Here is a 13764-nt window from a genome sequence, read left to right as displayed (position 1 = left end):
TACACAATACAGCATGGTGCCTTTGTGGTACAAGAGAGAAGTAGACCAGTACACAAGACAGCAGAGCCCACCCCCTCCCCCGTGGTATGAGAGATGCTTTGAGGAAGTGAAAGGCACCTTCCACACCATGTCCCAGTGTCAGTGTTTCCACCAATGAGGGACAGTGAGGTGGAAGACACAGAAATGGAAAGAAGAAAGGAGACTGTGGACAAACACTGTATGTAGAAGACACATGCACACGAATTTAAAGTAGTGATAAAGACTAGAAAGGCTGTAGTGTATGACCAAAACATTCAAAGGAATGAGCAAACAGAGAGACTGAAGAGGAAAATAGTGTCTGTGAGGTGGCCCAACACACAGCTCTTGGTGGTGCCTGCTTGCCTGGGAGCAAAGTTATTTCTAGGTGGGATACAGGCTGCCATTCAGACACAATGGCTGTGTGGAGGCTAAGTTCAGGTAACCCAAAGAGTGCTTTTATATTACAACATGTTTCACTATAAAAATAAGGCAAGTTCTGCCCAAAATGATAGCAAATTTTAGGCAAATTCTTACTTTGCTTGTCTATTTAATCTGGCTCTGCCCCCTCCATAAAGTGAAGCATTGCCCTTCCTTTATGTCCTTCATCAGTAGCTTGTAGATACAGCATCAGTTCTGTATGCTTTTGAGGCTAGGAATCAGGACGCCGGGCAGAGGGGAGATGTTGCCTAGAGAAGTAGCAGGCTCCCTTTGAAATGAGCGGTAGCAGGAGCTAGCTGGACTGTTGAAATGGCTCTTAGGCCACATAGTAGTCCATACCACCCAGGAGCAGGAGAAAGACTGGAAATTACGATGGAAACTCAATTACATCATCACTACCCAGTGCAGCTGTTTAATCCCACGCCTACCACTTCCCAGAAGCACTCAGCCACAGCACTATTGTTACCTAGTAACGTCCTTACAGGGGAGAAAAAATAAAATGTGTGTCCAATAATTTCCTGTTAATAACCAATTTCCCTAAATGTTGTCTTAGGTGCCTCTTAGTTGCCACTCCATTTTTCTACTCTTCTTTCTTAAACCACCAACATTCACAAAGAATTCACCAAAGTAAAGGCTTCCAGGAGCTTCCAAAGAGAGATACAGCACTGTAGCACTCCCCCCCCCCCATGTAGTTATTGAGTGCTGACTGGTCCCCTAACTTAGACAAAGACTGTGAGGCTCATAACTCTCAGCTCTGACTACTTCCCCTTCTACTGAAGACAGAGGGCAAGGGAACTTGATTTCCATTTATTCTCTGCTTCCGCTCTGATAGCTTCAGGGCAAAGCACTAGTTAACATCAGTGACTGTGAAAGAAACTCAAGTTGACAAGACCCTGATCTTTAATGCTCCCAGTCATCACAACCGCCCTCATCTAATGTTGGTCAACTTCACTGGCTTTTAGACAATGGCATCTGATCCTAAGCCAATAATGCCTGATAGATAGGATTTTCTGCCTTCAAAGAACTTACAGTCTAAACAAAGAATAAAAGAAAATATAAAGTCCTTACTCTACAGAAAGTCCTTACTCTATGTCTACTGGATGTCTGACATAGCTTGTCATTTTGGGCCTTCTTGAAAGCCCTGGCCTCCCCTTCCCCTCCCCGCCCCACCTTGCCTCCGTACCTCTCTTAAGTGGCACCCAATGTAATCAACAGAAACAAAAATACCCTTAAAGAACAAAGTTTGTCAATTGAACCTCCTTACAACTCAGAATGGAAATGCTAACGGTGGAACCTGGAGTTGTCTTCCCATTGAAATATAATAAACCAAACCACATGTCACCAAGAGGGTTCTGCCTCCACTTTCCCTGCAAAAGCCACAGAGCCCACTAATAATAGCACAAATGTGTCTATAAACAGACAGTAACGAACATTGCCAGTTTTCTGTCAACCCACTTGTGTAGGAAAGGTCTTTTGAGGACTCATGTAAGACAGAAACATTCCACACGCCTGCAAGATGCTATCTGCAGAGGCACTGACCCCTGTCCCCCAAGAAACCCCTCACAGTCAGCCTGCTTCTCTCACGAGACTTCCAAAGGATCGTCCCCTCCAGCCATTGTTCCATGTGACCTCATGGGCAACTTCCTGACATGAGTTTAGCCTTGGGCTGCTGCCTAAAAGTTCAGTCACTATAAAAACCGGTTTATTGGATGCAAAAGAGAATTAGGACTTCAAAGGCTCTCACTCTGTCAAATTAGATTAACATATGGAGCAGCAGCTAGGCTATGACTGGTATTCATAGCATCAGCTATTTGCTAAGACTCTGGCTGAGGCTTCTAATAGCTTGCTCACTATCTTAAATAAGCTATTGCTGGGCTGGTATAGTTTCTTAAAAGAATAGCAAATGACATGGGAAATGCATACAGCAAAGCGTGACATGTACAAGGTCAAACGCCAAGTTACAGGTAAGTTGAAATTCTTGAGTTTTCTGAATGAGTTAGGCTCCATATTACACAGAGTGAAACAAAGTTCTTTGCTTCATGGCTGAAAAAGTGGATACTGCAATATGTTCTCTGACTTCCTTTAAACAGGAGGATTAGGAGAAAATTGTATTTTAATCCTTAATTTTTTAATGAACCATCCAAGGAAAATTGATTTTTAATGAAAACTACTTTAGAGGTAAAAATAAGAGTGCTAAATGCCCTGGGTGTGAACAGGGATAAGCAAATATGTTCACACATACTACTGAACGTTGTGTGTGTGGATCTTCTAAGAAGTTGTGTAATCAAGAACAAGAACGCCCATCAGACGTAGGCAGCGGCTCTGAATTGAGATGTTTATTGTTCACCTTTTATTTTCTCCCTATTTTTCAATTTGGAAAGTTCTATTAAATGTGTAAGCAATTCCTTACACCAGTAATAATATTTTATTTCTTAGTTTTGATTCTAAAAAGAACTGATTTAAAATATAGTGTGATGACAGACAGCTTGGTAAAAAGAGTAAATAAAAGCAGGTAGGCTGAAGTCTAAGAAATGGACAACATTCAAGCACTTTTAACCAACAGAAACAACACACACACACACACACACACACACACACACGATATATGTCTATTTTAATGTTTGTAGTTGTTCCCACTAGACATACATTTAAGTTCTAGTAATTTTATCATTTTATTCCCTAAGCCATCAGAAAACCAATTCTACAAGAAATAGTGGGGCATACATCTCAGAGTCTGCTATACAGGATGATTTATCTGCAGCTGGGGGCAGGGGTGGGGAGCTGGACACCAAACCCAAGGCCTTACATACGCTATTCAGGTAGGTACTCTGTCACTGACTACATCACCACCCCTATGTGTAATAAAAAATGCTACTACTTTAGTTCATAATTTGTCCAAAAAAAAACAGCTGACTTGCCTACAGAGTTATATGTATTCAAAATGTTTATGTTTTAAAATAAGCCACAAGTTCCATTGGACTAGCAGATAAGCTAATCCCCCAAACATCAAAATGATTTGTTGACATTTTTAAAAGATGGCTTCATTCAGGACCACCTGACCAAGAAGCTGGACATAACAGATAATTCTCCCTGAACCTTGTTTTACTAACTTATAAGAGAGTAACTTTTAACTAACTATAAGATCAGAACAAATCAGTTGTGGAATGGAGTGCTGCGGCTGGCACTATTGTCTCGATTCTAGACACTTCTGGCTGGAAAATTAGGATAAAGGACAACTATACTTTGAAAGAGAAGACTTGAGTTGGGTGTTGTGGTTGACACTAGAAGTCATTTTAAGTGGAAGGCCCGGGAGCAGCTTGCAGTTGTTAGCCGAGTCTAAATCAGGGGCCACAATGAGACTTGGCTCACTAGCACACTGAAGGACAGGTGGAAAGCCTTAAGTTCAGACTCTAGTACTGGTCTCTCAACCCACCAGCTCTGTGACCTCGGACAAATCTCTCTTACTGCCCTAGCTCAGGGTCTTCTTGCCAAGAAAGCGAATGATTTAAAATTCTGGGTGAGTGTGTAGTGCTTCATACATAACTCTGATTCAGGAGATCATGACTGTCCCTGATGGTTACTGCAGGATGTTTTTCTTATTTACTGTTCCTTGCAAATGTAACTCCCCCTTCCCTCAAACAAAGCACCCCCTCTTCATTTCTGGTAGGAAAAGAAGCACCTCTGGGCAGTCGGCATGGGAGTAAGTTAGTCAGTGTTGAGTCCCATTTCAATATAGCAACTAAAAGGAACATGATTGGTGACCTTTAAGCAACCTACTCATAACTGTGACATACTGTAGATTCATGTATGTAGGGATAAGTTCTACATACCTGTAGCACCGACCACAAGTACATAGAAGGCATGGGGGATAAAGGGCTGAGAGAGGAGACACGCTCTTTTTGGGGGGTTTCGGTAGGGTCTCTAAATGCTGCCGAGACTAACTTGGGTTTTCAGTGTAAGTAATATTCCACAATAAATAACCAATACCATTCTTATTCCATATCCTGTTATAATTCCTTTACATGTGTATTCTGTGATTTGATCCCTACTCATTATTGGAGTGAAGGAGCATTGCCATTGGGAGATGGGAAAAAAAAAGACTAAAAAATAAGATTTTTATAAAGCCTTCATTTTCCTTTCTTTTCTGGCACATATCATCCATAGATCTATTCAATTTGGTGGCATGGTCTTTTTGTGGCACAAGTTTGAGTTTTTTAATCAGAAAGGCTACTGGCTCCAAATTTGGGATTTGTGGGAAATAGATAAAGCAACTTTTAGATCAATGGGATATGAAAACAGATAAATGGTACTTACTGTGACAACTTATGACAAAGTACAAGTACAAACATTGAGGTCTACGCATATGATTCCATTCGGACCACAACTCTACTTTCTTCCTAATTGCACTACCTGGCTTGTATAACTATTTCACTCTACAAAATATAGGATTGTAGTTTTGAATGACTATCACGAAACAGCACACTGCCAATTTGCACAGGGACAGAAAGTTGAGGGAGAAGTTGGGACTTCTCCTAGGGTACGCCATGCTTTAATAATTAAACTGCATAGCATCTACACATATGTCAAAAGAAATGGTTGTATAAGAGATGACAGAAGAGACACAAATGTAATAATGTAAAAAGACACTGACACACACACACACACAGCTGTCTGCTCCATTTCCTTGTTTCAGGGCAGCTGTTTTCTCATACTGCACTATCTACTGCGGAAAAAAGATCTGGCCACCCAGCTGTCATTTGGGTAGTTCTCACACTTGTTGAAAGCATTCCCTCTGGGCTCAGCGTGTACTCAGCGATAACACACAAAGGAATATAACTTTTGTTATTTTCTTTTTAAGAGGCTTTGGGGGTAAAATTCTTTACAAGAAAGATCATTTCTTAAGTTAGAGTGGCAGGAACTTGGGTCTCACCCCTGTCATTTACTGCCAGCATGAAATAGTGCTAGTGTTGCTTTTAGTGCAAACAGTGAAGGTATTAGAATATAGCACACAGAGGTCTTTAAAAGATTGGTCTTGAAGAATGGGGCTTGTACAGAATGTACTGTGTAACAGCTGCTTAGCCCTGTCACCCTGCCCTGTGGGATATAATTTCAGATTGTCACCAGCCTTCATGGCTTCTTACTGTCCTCAGCAAAGTGAGACCACTTGGTACTTTGTCAATTATTTGGAATGAGGAAAACAAAACTAAACGACAAACTAATCATCTATAAAGTAGGCAGATCCGTATTATGTGCAGGCATTTGTGTTTGACCTGGAAGCAAGAATTGTGTTCCTGATTATGTAGAGACATCCTCAGAGGCTGATTCTCAGCTGGCTTTTGAAAATAAAACTGAATGCTGGGCATGGTGGCACTCCAGAGGCTGAGACAGGAGGGTCAAGAATTTGAGGTTAGGCTGGCTACACAGTGAGACCCTATTTGAAAGAAAAAGAAATTGATAAAGGAGCAGAAAATTGATACTGCTTTTTATGAAAAGTAACCTAATTAACATCAATTTAGGCTGTACTTGAAATATAACTTTAGAAGTTCCCCTATAAAATATATGGTTTTGTATCCAGTATGTTTCTGGTGTGTCAGTTCAGGTAGCTTTTCCTAAAAGAAATTAGGTTTGTGGAGCTGGTTTCTGTCTCTCTCTCTCTCTGTGTGTGTGTGTGTGTGTGTGTGTGTGTGTGTGTGTGTGTGTGTGTGAACATACACCTCTGAGTGTGCACTAATGTATATTTCACACATTCATGTATATATGTGTTTGTCTCTATGTGTGAAACAGTGTGAGTTTTCATGCTTGTGTGCATGTTTTTCATCCTGTTTCAAAGGTTCTGCTGGTGTCCTTGGAACAAAAGAACCTAAAACTAAGAGTCAACAAAACTCGTGAAGTATTTATGGGTCATAAGGAGTCCATTGTCTTCTGTTATCTAGTAAATGTTCAACACCTGGGTCTGTAGGAGGATAAATGTGTGTGTACATGCACATTTATACAAGTACATTGCAGGCTTTATAAAGGAGTCAAATATTTTATAAACAGCAAGAGGAAATACTCTGTAAGTTCTGTGTGAATGTGACATCATTTGCTACTTTCGAGGAAGGCACTACTAATTTTCTATTATCCCATTACCAATGAGAATATTATAAAATCATAGCACAAACCAAATGTTTGATGACCATTTATGTGAGCACGTGAAATATACACTAGTGTACATACAGAGCTGTGTGATTCAAATCTACAAAACAGCAGCTTTTATTGTGAACAAATGAGTACAATTTCAACAGACTACAGCTGATAATTTTGCATTTAACATAAGGCCAAACTGGAAAAACCTCAAAGACCCATGAAGTGAAAACCTCACCTACTCATCAACACTGCAAGTCTGTTGCTGGATACTGCAGCAGAGTCTTTTATGCCATTCACAATGGAAGTGATACACAAGTTTAACTGGCTTTATTAACATGTTCCTGGTGACTTTCTTGTGCAGACAAGCCCTATGACATATACTATGCCCTCTCTCTTTGCAGTAACTGCCAGTCTCTTGTGGTGTAAATGCTTCCTCTGTGGTGGGTTTCATTCTTCCCATGGGTCACCGATAGTCAGGGTTGGAAAGAAAGGAACAGTGGTCCACTAGTACACAGTGTCTTCTCCAGACTGATGCCATGAACAAGAACAACCATAGAACATGACTGATTGGAGGGCAGAAACATACTCCAGAAGCAGTGAGCTTTGCCCATTACTTTTATATTTAACCTGATTTAATTATAAATATGTATGTTAATTTGTAAAAATGGCTATGCTTGCTGGGTGTTGATGGTGCACTCCTTTAATCCCAGCACTCAGGAGGCAGAGGCAAGTGGATCTCTGTGAGTTTGAGGCCAGCCTGGTCTACAGAGTGAGTTCCACAGAGCAAGTTCCAGGACAGGATTCAAAGCAACACAGAGAAATCCTGTCTGGAAAAACCAAAAAAAAAAAAAAAAAAAAAAAAAAAAAAAAAAAAAAAGGCAATGCTTAACAGTCCCCTCACAAACTTTCTGAGAATTTAAGCACTGGCTCTAAACTAGCTCCCTTACACACACACACACACACACCACACACACACACACACACACACACACACACACACACACACACAACAAAACCCAATAGACCACAACAACCTTAAAAGCACTGGGCATTCTAGATGATGCCAGCATCATCTATAAGTAGATTCAATGAGGCTTTTGAAAAAAACTGGTACCTCTATTATAGAAGTTAAGCCTATTTTGCCCTTTGATTTGTCTTATCCAGACCAAGAAAGAGGGAGATTGCTACTGTTGTCTTCCTACTGTGCTCTTTGAAGTAGCTGAAATCCCCGGTGTTGCTCAGTCTCCTTTGGCACATTTTGTCCGGTGCCTTCTGTGAGCTCAGAGGCTACTCACTGGAAAAGTTAATGACACTGACTCCTACCTGAACAAAACTCAGTACTCTAGAAATGTAAACTCTAATCAGGAAATAGACCTTCTCTTGCTTGAACACACCCTGGAAGAGTTTGGAGATGAGCCAGGCCAGACCTGGGATGGTTAATCTTGGTGGCCAGTTTGGTTGGAGCTGGGATGCTCTAAGAGATAACCTCTGGGAAGGTTCATGAGAGTATTTCATGGAAGGATTAATAGAAAGGGAAAGAGCTTTTCTAGGGTCTGGGGAAAATTCAGTGAGGCCTTTGCCTGTCCGCCTTTGCAGGTGAGTGCATCCACTCTCTTGCAGCTACTCTCGATGCCCCCTCCTTCACTGGCAACATGACCCAGCTTCTCCTGCCTCCCAACATGAACTGAAGACCAGGCCTTCAGTGCAAGAGAGTGGTGGCTGAGGTGCTGTTGGGTCTCAGAAAATCCACTGTACAGGCAGTCATGGCTGTATAGATACTACCTAGCCTGTATCTGTAAGCTGATCTATGGAGTCCCCTTTGGAATATATATTCATTCTCCTCTAGAGAACCCTGGCTTAATACCTTTGGTGTGACAACAAAACTGAGTCCCCAGACAGCACTACTCAGCCAGTTAGTCTTGTAGTGTACAGTACTTTGAAAGGAAACACAACACATAATAATTTAGAGTACAGTAAGAACCAACCCAACTGAAATAATCTAAATAATCCCAAATCACTTTCACTGCCAATAGACTAAACATGACCTAATCTAATGGCAACCTGAAAAATATTCTAAGTCACATGTACAAAATAATCTGAAATAATGAAGTATTACCCCATTGGGGGTTTCTACAAAACCTCCCCCCAAATTCATATAACTGAGACAAAAATGCTTTCCTCTCTTTTAATTTTATTATTTTTAAAATTTCCTACATACTTGCTTTTATCCCTGACTTCACGATGGGTAGAAACCTCCAAGTGTCTTGAAACTAGTTGTGCAGATGGCACAAGAGTTGGCATTTAAAATGTGACTGGTGACTTCACAATGGAGCAGAACATGCTAGCCTTCCCAGAGTGCCATGGGGGTAGCTGAAGCCAGAGATAAAAGAGCTTTGGCTCTCATCGAAAAAGGAACACTCTGGGAAAGTCACTTTCTCCCTAGGAAGACAGCACAGACCATGTGGAGTGTAAAGAGCCATGTGTAGCAAGCAAGGCCTTTCCCTAATCAGTACCTAGAAACATGGCACATCTCCACCTGGTGAGTGCTTAAATGAGACCTCTGCTGTTCCAGAGAGAAACGCTCGCATCCCTTTCCCATCCCCACACCTTTCTGCAATGCGGAAAATACCCTGTGATATCAATCATAGCATGCAGTAGGCTTTCCAAGTTATGTGTGTCCTGAGATAAGGAAAAGAGCTGGTGAAAACAAAGTAGGGACTTGTCAGATGATGTGGGTAAGAGCATTTCCTGTGAAAGCAAGAGGGCCTGAGTTCAAATCTTCACAAGCCTTATAAGAAGCCACAGAAGGCTATGGGTGCCTGTAACCTCAGCACTAGGAGAAGTGGTATAGAGACAGGTGGATACAGGTCACTCACCAGCCAGCCAGCCTAGTGAAAATAGCAAGCTCCATGTTCAGTGAGAGATCCTGTTTTAAAAAATGAGTTGAAGAGCAATAGAAGAAAACATATAATGTCTTCCTCAGGCCTCCACATGTACACACAAGGGCATGTATCCCTACACATACACACATTCCACATATGCAAAAAAAAAAAAAAAGTCGCCATGGGAGAAACCCTTTCAATGTAGATGCAATAGAGAAAAGAGAATATATAAACATTGCAAAGGGCTTGACCTCCAGTGGATTGTAAACTACCAGCTACAAAATGTAGGCATAGTTGGAACTGTTTGGATACTCGGAGGAACCTTTATGTTCTCATGGAACATCGCTGGGAGCTTGACATACAAATGTACACCTCAAACCATTTGCCAAGCAGGACTGTCACACAACTCCAAAGCTCTTTCAACACTTCTCTTCCTGTGCCCCAGTTTGTGCACTGTTAAGGTGGGAATAACTGGAATGCTGTTTTGCAGGATTACTAGGCCTCTTCCAGATGATGAGATCCTGGGTTGGACATTTAACATGTGTTAAGATTGCCCCAATGGGATTACTGTGCATATCAACAACAGTGAAGCCTTCGAAGGCTGTCAGATACATTCCATTAGTCCAGTGTGTGAAGTACTTGAGGATTAAATGACAGAGATTTTCAAATGCTGGATTCCCACCCCGCCATCGGAGAAAAGCAGTGCCTTCCTAGCACTTTGTCCTACAGGAACCTGTAGCTACTTCAGGGGTCTGTTGAGGTGGGCAGGTACTAATTTTCACTGACAACAGACGTGAATGTTAAGTTCATGGCTTACAATAGCCTACCCTCCACAAAGGACAACAAGAGTATTAATCAAAACACAAGCCCTGGAAGATAACAAATAACTGCTCTGCTGAAGAAAGCAATTGTCTGCCCTGTGGTTGACTGCTTTTCCTTAGCCATCTGCACATTTGGACACTTACTGAGACAAGGACTTGGGGGTTGGGCAACATCACCACTGCCACCCTTCAGCTTGAAAGTGGTCTGCAATGGTGTTTGTTCCTCAGAGAGGCTGAGACTCCCAAGGAGATGGTCACGTGTCAACAGGTCACAGTAGAATGAAAGCACAAGGTTACCCGCAGCAGTGGTGTTGGAAACAGTACCTTGTGGCATGGTGTCTGCCCCCTGGGATAAATCATTTGACTTGGCCTAACACCTCCCCTTTGAATTTTTAAACTCTGCCCTTTAAGGCTAACTCCCTTTGTGGTCTTCTATACTATTTTTTTAAAAATCCTTTTGTGTAAGGTTCTAGTAGCAAAAATTAAACATAAGGAAAAAATGTCTAAAAAAAATCAGTAAAATAACCAGCAGCCCTACCTGAAACTATTTACTCCCAGAAACATGAATGAAAAAAAATCTTTACTAGAAACATAAACCCGTATGTGTTCTAGTTCGTGGTGTTGGCTCTCCCCACCCATGAAAAGTGATGTTATGGTATTGAAAATCATTTTGAGGAAGAATAATATTACACACACACACACACACACACACACACACACACACACACACACACACACACACACACAAAGCACCCCTTCTTTTGTTATAGCAGAATCGTGTTTCCAATGAAACAGCTCTCCATTCCTCTTAGAAACAAACAGGAAGGGCTATAGAAAGGGCAATGACTGAAGATACACCATGAAGTCTGATGCTGGCAACACAGCCAAAGATAAACCTGGCAGGGCAGTCATATGAGGTCATCTTCTGTTCATCTCAACTACTAAATATTTTCAGTAATTAAATGCTGGAGTGTTAGTAGACTATCTAAATCAGATTCTCCCTGCAGCAGTCCTCTGGTGTTTAATCCATTGGGAGAACAGAGATCGCCCTGCAGGCCGTGGAACTATTAGACATCAAGCCTGCTATTGGTTATTGACTTCCCAGCAGCAGCAGAGGCCAGAAGATCGGCTTCTAGAAACAGTTGTACCAAATACACACAAACTGTACAGTCATAAAAAGAAAGGAGAAGGAAGGAGAGAGAGAGAGAGAGAGAGAGAGAGAGAGAGAGAGAGAGAGAGAGAGAGAGAGAGAGAGAGAGAGAGCTAGCAAGCACATGAGTGTACAACACACCTTCCAACAACAGCAGCGTTGTGATCCCTCTGGTAATATTACCCAGTTTTTGTTTATCATGAAAAGACCCTATTAATGCCTCAGCCCCATCAAACAGCAGACCAAGTCCATGAATGGCACCTATCAGAGCCCAGGGTAAATCCAATGATTAGAGGGAATTTGCCAAAGAGCCTTTGTAGCTGAGAAAAATGCCTACTCTGGAGAGGAATGCAGAAAATTCCTGGGCACACAGGCTCCTCTTTGTTGGCAGCCTGGTGGTATTCTGGAGCAAATAAAGGACAAAAATGGGATCTTAGATGCAACGAACATTTGAAGAAAATGGTTTTCAAAGACCTCCTTCAAACATTCCTTTTAACCCCCTCCCAGGAAGGAAAAAAAAAAAAGCCTGATAGAGATGAATGACAGGACTTTTGCGCAAAGCACCAATTTATAGCATAGCACAACCTTGGCAATCCTCAGCTGGGATATAGTTTTAGAGAGATCGCCCTTGTCCTGCTGAGTATCCTATTTAAACAGTAAACCAGAGTTAAATCTTTACAGCTGGGAACACACACACACACACACACACACACACACACACACACACACACACACACAGCTTTACTGACAAAGTATACTGAGTTTTAGCATGACATGAAACAGCCAGCAGAAAAACAGGTCGGGGGTGAGCATGAATACCAAACTGAGTGTATTAACCATTTTTACACTGAAACAAAGGTTTTGCCGAACTGTCACTACCATCCAAACATACATAAACAACCAGAAGATATTCCACAGGCAGGCTAGAGAGGGGAAAGAAAGGCAGATAAGGCCTAAGGGCCCTGGGCATCAGCTCACTGCATTTAATTCTATACAAGAGCAGTGTTTGTGAGTCAGAACCCATAGCACCAGCCAGATAAACCACACAGGCATGGTTTGGCCTGTACAATGGCCTAGATCTGTGAGAACACTGCCATACCTCATTCAGTATGCTTTCCCAGGAAAACAGACTCTTCCATTTCAGTTTGGTGGAAAGCAACTAGTGTAACAGGGGCAAATGGGAACCCTACAGAGCAATTCCCTTTTTTTTTTCCTCACTAAAGATTTAGGTAGTCCTCAGCAAGTCATTTCGTACATCTGAGTTTCTCATTTTTCTGGAAAAGACCCCCCCCATGTCCCACCACCTAAGGCCCAAACAATTTTAATGACTTTTCTGCACAGTGTGCCCCTAAGTGCAATACCTTTCCTCATAACTCTTGTTATAGACTTATTTTATGTTCCATTTTAATGTCTGCTGGGCTGAGGGGAAGCAAAGTAATAATCATGTAATTCTAGTTGAAGGTTTTTCCTCCCCTTTCTCCTGGGCTGAAATCTAATAAAATATTATTTATTTGCATCTTTGGAGAGCATTTTTCAAATCCATAGAAAAGGGCTCACAGAGGTGGTGTCTTTATTGCTCTGAAAATGTTGTTCATTTTACTCTTTGTTTTAAATGCCATTTTACTGGTACCAGTGGATTTACATTACAGACCCGAAGAAGGATGTTATTCAGGGTACACACAACAGATGCAAACCTTGAGTTGTGCTTCTCAGTACACACTTCACAGTTTGTCATATAAACCATAAAACCCTTCTCCTAGACTTCCCTTGCAAATAACCGAGCATACATGACTGTGGGGTTATTACACCCCTGTTTATGGCCAACCTTGCCCTTTCTAAGAGTTACCCCAGTAAGTCTCTACCTGGGGGTGTACTCTTATAACATTTATACATCTGTGCACCAAAATGGAGTTCAATTTTGCCTTTGCATAGTTAAATATCAAGCTTTGTAAGCACCAGTGAATACAATGCTTTCGAAGCACACAGTGGTTTAAGAAAACAACTGGCTCACTCTTGTAATGCATTTAGCAAATTTCCTCCTGGGTCTGGACTGAAATAGCTTTATTACTAGAAAGCACATGAATAAAAGCCTTAGTTTGCCGACGGAAAAAATCAACAATAATCCATTTGAAAGAAATGCCCAGGAAAGAAATACATTTAAGTACAGCGAGAAGTAAATGCTCACAATGATACTAATTTGGATACCTTATACATGGAGAGTACCTTTCCACCACTCTAGAGGCCTCTGAAATCCTGCCAAATGCATAAATCCCCACCGCATCTTCTAAAAGATAAGAATGAGCTTGGAAATGCATCATCAAAGAAACTC

The 13764-nt window shown here is 41.6% G+C and overlaps 1 protein-coding gene across 3 annotated transcripts in view; it reads right to left on the bottom strand.

Moving 5' to 3' along the window:
- The window catches only part of Hmga2 (high mobility group AT-hook 2), a 119899-nt gene that overhangs the window by 45673 nt on the left and 60462 nt on the right, over nt 1-13764 (bottom strand). The gene's annotated exons all lie outside the window — the stretch shown is intronic.

Source organism: Cricetulus griseus (genome assembly GCF_003668045.3).
Source record: "Cricetulus griseus strain 17A/GY chromosome 1 unlocalized genomic scaffold, alternate assembly CriGri-PICRH-1.0 chr1_0, whole genome shotgun sequence".
Taxonomy (NCBI): Eukaryota; Metazoa; Chordata; class Mammalia; order Rodentia; family Cricetidae; genus Cricetulus; species Cricetulus griseus.
This window is presented reverse-complemented; position numbering and strand designations above follow the sequence as displayed.